A 6,553-nucleotide genomic window follows, 5' to 3' on the forward strand; every position below is an offset into this window, starting at 1 on the left:
TCCTCTGTGTGCCCTTTCTCTGGTTCAGGAGTGAGAATGACTGAAGGTGAAAGTCCCAGTTTGGGATGTTCTGTAGTCCTGTGGCTCATGCTGGCTACAGCCTGAACTACAGCATCCAAAACGATCGATCCCAGACATTTTCATTGTGTCATTTATCAATAGCATAACACTATAATACACTACAGACGATTTCTCATACCATATTATTCAAGAATGTATTATTTAAAACTGAGAAATATAAAAAATATCATTTTAGTATCATTTTTTAAATGTTGCTTTAACAATAACTCAGTACAGCCTCTATGCTGATAATACTACAGTACTTTAAATAAAAGTCGTAAAATGTGTTACATAATAACATAATTTGCAAATTGTATTTAATTTTTTTAACTGATTAACCAAATCAGATATTGCTAGGGGATTTAGAGTTGTGTCCATTTGCTAACAGTTCTTTAATCATCATATTTGCTACTATGATCATTATTTTTTGTTCAATGCATATAGTTATAATGTCTTAACAGATTTATCAAATAGCTCAATCAATGATTAATGACTGATCAATGAAAATGCTGTGATGAAAATGTAGTAATCTAAAACTTGTTAGCATCATTCTCCATTCTTGGATTGTTGAAGATTGCTTAACAACCCCTCAGCACAATTATATTACTGCCACACTGCAACAGTAAATAACTCAAACAATTTGTTCCTATTTGTATTATTTACTGTATTATTTAAACAACTCAAACTCTAGTTGCACATAATTTGAAACACAGTTAAAGAGACATAGACATCAGGTGTGAAGGAATGAGTTACTACTGATAGTGTTGTAACACATTCTCTCACTCTCTTTTCCTGTCACTCTCTCTTTCTCTCTCTCTCTCTCTCTCATTCACTCACACTCACACACTCATACACACACACACACACACACACACACACACACACACACACACACACACACACACACACACACACACACACACACACACACACAGCCTTTTTTTTCCCTGAGAGCACTTGAGCTGTGGAGATTGCCTTTTTAAGGTGGAAATCAATATCTTTTCTTTTCCCATCTTTCCTCTTTCAGCTGTCCTCTCCATTCCGATCCCTCGTTCTTCTCATCCCTCCCCATATCCCACAGAGCGACTGCAATATTCCAACAAAGCGGAAATATTATTCACCACGATATCATTCACATTTAGAAAATGCATAAACTGTAATAGACTGCAATGTTTTCATGGATCATTACACACCTGAGGCGACAACAGAACCCCAAACCAACGTCCTGACTGTACTGAAGTGGGCCGGTCTGCAGCATTTGAGAGGCACTGTGTAAAGTGAGGAATCTGTAGAGATACACACTGAACCAATCACAGTGAGTGCTATGTGAGGTCACTCAGAAACACCTGTGCGCAACAGTTATCAACTGCAGGAACGATCAACTGATCGGACATAGTGGTTACGTATCGGTCACCCATCGGTCACATGTCGGTCACACCTCGCTGACTTGTCCTCCACATAGAGGAGCAACATGCTTAATAGAGTTTCTGCTGCACCCTGATTGGTGGAGAACGTGCTCATGCACGGGAAGAGTGCTACAGGTGTCACGACGGAACAAACACGCAAAGACTCACGCAGAGATGCGTTACCAGCACCAACTCTGGGCTTGTTGGTCTGGGCTCGGGGGTGTTGGTGTGGGCTGGAGTCGGAGGTGCTCCTCTTTATATGGCTTGCCTAAAAATACCTCCGTGTAACCTCCGGAGGTTAGGGTCATCATGTGTGTGTGTGTGTGTGTGTGTGTGTGTGTGGTGGGGGTGTTAATTTAGATCAAATAAGTGCTCTAAGAGAAGAGAAAAATAAACAACAATGGTTAAAATTAAGTGAGCACAGATGAGGGATGTCAACATGAGGAAGAGTCATTACTCCATATTGACTGACGAGGACTCTCTCCCTTTGTCATCCGCCCATCAATGCTTAGACCCTCCCTTTGAGTGCAAGCTCCTCCCACCTCCCACCGCTCCACCCTCCTGCAAGTCACAGTAAGCCAGCGGTACTTGAGGGTCTATTTTTTACCCTGCCTCACTAAATAAGGCCAGAGAGTGAGGGGACTGGGTGAAGGGCCAGAGGGAGCTCGCTTTGCCTCTACCCCGGGGGTATAAAAGCCTAGGAGGCACGAGAACGCTCCGCTGATCACTGCCACCCCCCGCATGCTCTACCTGTGTACTACTAACATGTTGCCCTCAAATCGTCTCGACGGCGTCGACTAACACGAGCTTTTTGATTTGACCTTTTTTTTTTCCCCTCCCCGAGGTCAAACCATCGCTGAGCTGATGACATCACATCTCTGCTTAACTTTCGCCGCCGTTTGCCACTTCGAATTCCTTCTTTTACTTGTACGTGCGGCCAGAGGACGGACAGGAGAGGGGAGACAGTATGGAATATACCATAGTGACAGATTTGACAAGAGCGCGGGACAGAATGCGAGGGAGAACCCAGCTCCAGAGTTCCATCGTCCTGGTGCTGTCTGCCGTTTTCCTTTTCGGCTTCGGGCCTCTCTCTAAACGCTCCTCCTTTCCTAACGCTTAACCTTTGATCGGATCCATCTTTTACTTCGCACTTTTATGTCTTTCTCTCTCGCATTTCGTCTTTATCTTGTGTGTCTGGCTTTGATATCTTCATTCCCTCTGTAAATTCTTTCACAAATCTCTCTCACGACTGTCTCTCACTGTTCTCTCTCTCTCTCTCTCTCTCTCTCTCTCTCTCTCTCTCTCTCTCTCTCTCTCTCTCTCTCTCTCTCTCTCTCTCGTGTCAGCACACCGTCCATACTGTCTCCTACTCCTGTTTCAGGTCCCACTGGAAGTAGCTGAGAGCCCGGTTCTCTCTCAGGACAAGTGGGAGGACGGGGGAGGGGTCTGGTCGTGCGGTGCCGTGATGCGTTCGTATTCAGATATGCCTCTATAGCCACGCCAGGCGCTCAAGGCCCAGCACTGCTGTCATTATTTTTACCCACCTACCTCAGTCTGGTCCCTGTGCGCTTCTCTTTATTGTCAACTTTGTTTCTTCTTCTCCTCCGCACCGTATGAAGAGGTGAGGCGACTCCAACACGCGTAGCGCCTTTACTCTCCCGGCTCTGTCCTTCGCTTTTCTCTCTTCTCCCTCCTCTCTTCCTCTGTCCTCCTCTCTCTCTCTCTCTCCCTCCCTCCGTCCGTCCTCTCCCTCCCTCTGCTCACATCCTTAAACTCTCAAGCGCTGATTCAGCTGCTAGTCCACGGATGCTCCGCTCGCCGTTACGACCCACGCCGGCCCGTCTCTCTCGGTAAGTGGGACCGTGTGCTCCAGTGTGTTTGCGTGCGTGCGCCAGCAGCGTGCGAGTGCATGCCCGTGTGGTACGTGAGCGGAGACGGGAGCTCTCCTCACCTCCGCTGCCCTCCTTCACAGCGCCGCTCCTCTACGTCTGCGTGCACGCAGAGATGGAAGGACGCAGCTCTGGCCGCTCTATCTCTGCCAAAGTTGTACCGGCGCAGGTGTCGGCACACATGGCATTTTACGGCGGCACCGGCAGATAGAAACCCCGACGGACTGCGTTTCCCGCCATCTGACTTTCAGACGTGGCCGTTTGAGCGCAGCCGTTTGAGCGGCAGTTTGAGCAGATGTTTGAGTGGTGGTTCAAGCTGACATTTGAGCAGACGTTTCAGTAGACGTTTCGGCACCTGTTTGTACGTGGCTTGGAGTGTTGGCAGCGATCGTTTTTTGTTAAAGCTGATGTAGAAGTGAAGTGAAGGTGTTGGGGGAGGGAGGTGCTCTCGTTAAGCGAGCGTGAAGGTAGTTTGCTCTGGTCTATGTGCACCTGCTTGTCTGCACTTGTGTGTTGTCACGCGAGAGATCCAGTAAGGGAAGAATTTGCCGTGGCCTCTCAGAAGAGCCGGATGGCTGGTCAGCTCTTTACCTGCTAAATTTACTCTGGGGGAATAGGGACAGGAGTTGGGCCCAGTCGCCTGGGCATGCTTAAATGTGGACTGAACCGGAGACGTGAGGATCGGGTGACAGCTGGACGGTTCTGGAGTGGAACAGCTGCTGATGCTGGAGGGATGACCAAGGGTGTGTGTGTGTGTGTGTGTGTGTGTGTGTGTGTGTGTGTGTGTGTGTGTGTGTGTGTGTGTGTGTGTGTGTGTGTGTGTGTGTGTGTGTGTGTGTGTGTAGTGACATAAGCACATTTTCAACTAAAGGTTCCATCTATGGCATAGAGCTGGTGAGCTCAAATTAAAAGTTGGCTGTGCAGTTGAGAGAGGGAGTTGAAAGTGTGTGTGTGTGTGTGTGTGTGTGTGTGTTGGGGGGGTCGATTTACACAAACCACAGTCTGGTCTCGTCAGTAACGGAGGGATGAAAAACAAAGGAAGGTGGAGGTGAGGGAGGAGATGTGATTTATGATGAGGTCTTTAATTACACCGCGGCTGTGAGAGCTTGTTCTCCCGCTGCTGTGCTGCTCATCGCCGTCAGTCCCCTGCACACAATTCCATATCAGCACAGACCAATTTTAACTTTGCGCATACATTTTCATATTAAAACCCGGGAGAGCCGGGCCGTCTCCGGCTAAATATTTTTACAGTGCAGACGCATATAATTGTCAATCTGTTCGACAGTGCAAATATATATAGTCATAGTGTAAATGTCATTTAATAAGATAAATATAATCTTGACAGTGTAATGCAGATGAATGCGGAGGTAAATGTGTTTGTAGTGGGTGGTGGAGGAGGTGGTGGGGGGGTGGATGAGTGACGGGGTTTAAGCTCACGTACAGGATGGGTAGATGGGTCTCTGGGTTCATACAGCCAGGCCGTCTGTGCAGGTGCTCCAAGGAAACACACTGCACCTCAACAGGGCAAAATCTTAGTGTGATGTTTACATCCTCATATACATGCACGGACACACACGCGCGCGCACACACACTCTCACATGGCTGGAGGCTACAGGGGGTGGTGGACTCCTCCTCTAAGTGCCCTCTGCTGTAATTATCAGTCACACTGAGTGTTTGTCACGCTCAGGTAACACACCCAAACTGACACACATGCACACTCACACACACACACACACCGCATGCATCTCCACTATGTTCAGTTAATGCCACAGCCACGAGCTCCATTAGAACAGTGACATCAGCGATGGTCTAATTCATTAGAAGCGTGAGTCTGCTGTGTGCTATTTGCCTATAAATTGGTATTGATTTGTGAGGGGAGGGGGTTCCAGACTCATGGACAACACACACACACACACACACACACACCCACACACACAAACACACAAACACACACACACGCACACACACAAACGCACACACACACACACAAACACACAAACACAAACACAAACACACACACAAACACACACAAACACACTCGCACATGCACACACACACACACACACACACACACACACAGGTCCTCATTACATTTTGCAAAGCATCATTTTAACTGTAACCACGGTCACAGTAATGCACTGTAATGTATATTGAATGCTGCAATGTACAGAATTGTTTCTGTGCCGTAAGATCAAGCTTGTACAATCAGATCTTCACTGGTCTATACAGTAGAAAAAAAGAGACAGAGAGAGAGAGACCATCAAGGGTCAGTGGGAGCAAGGGGGAGGGGAGAGAGAGAGAGAGAGAGAGAGGAGGAGGAGGAGGGTTGTGTGTGGTGCAGGCTGTATAGGCTGTGCATTATGGAGTGGGAGCGTGTGGAGGGGAGGCGGAGGGGAGGCGGAGGGGAGGCAGTGAGGAGAGGTCAGTGATATAGATCATCAGAGAAGCACTTATCTCCTCTGGACCACGGCGTGTCCACAACCGAGACTGTTCAAGAGTGATCAGAGAAGATCTCAGCTCTGCAGTGGACGCAAACTTTCTCACCTGTGTTTGAGTGTGTGTGTGTGTGTGTGTGTGTGTGTGTGTGTGTGTGTGTGTGTGTGTGTGTGTTTGAGTGTGCGTGTGTGTGTGTGTGTGTGTGTGTGTGTGTGTGTGTGAGAGAGAGACAGAGAGAGATGGGAGGAGGGACAGAGAATGAGTGTGGAAGGCAGGATGAGAGACCCAGGGAGTGAGAGAAAAAAAGAGGGAGGGAGTGAAAGAGAGAGAGAGAGAGACTGCAGTACCTGGGACAGTGAGAGTGGGAGAGAGGAAAAGAGAGAGGGAGATATTGCACTTCTTCCTCTTCACCTTTTATTCTGTGCGTTGTCTTTGGTGCATTGGCCCATCTGAAGCTGGGGGACTCAACCTGACAGCTACCCACTAGGTAAGCACCAATGTCTCTCTCTCTCTCTCTCTCTGTCCTTCTCTTTCTCTCCCTCTCTCTCTCTCTCTCTCTCTCTCTCTCTCTATCTCTCTCTCCCCCCATCTCTGCTGCAGCTGTACCTCTAGGGCTGACAGTCAAGGTGAATCGCGCACGTTGCTGCTCTGCGTAGCCTGACTTTAAAAGGAAAAAAAACTGCTCTCCCGGTAAAACTAGAACATCCTGCTGCGTGTGTATGTGTGTGTGTGCGCGTGTGTGTGTGTGTGTGTGTGTGTGTG

The sequence above is a fragment of the Brachyhypopomus gauderio genome, unplaced genomic scaffold, assembly GCF_052324685.1.
Source record: "Brachyhypopomus gauderio isolate BG-103 unplaced genomic scaffold, BGAUD_0.2 sc329, whole genome shotgun sequence".
NCBI lineage: Eukaryota > Metazoa > Chordata > Actinopteri > Gymnotiformes > Hypopomidae > Brachyhypopomus > Brachyhypopomus gauderio.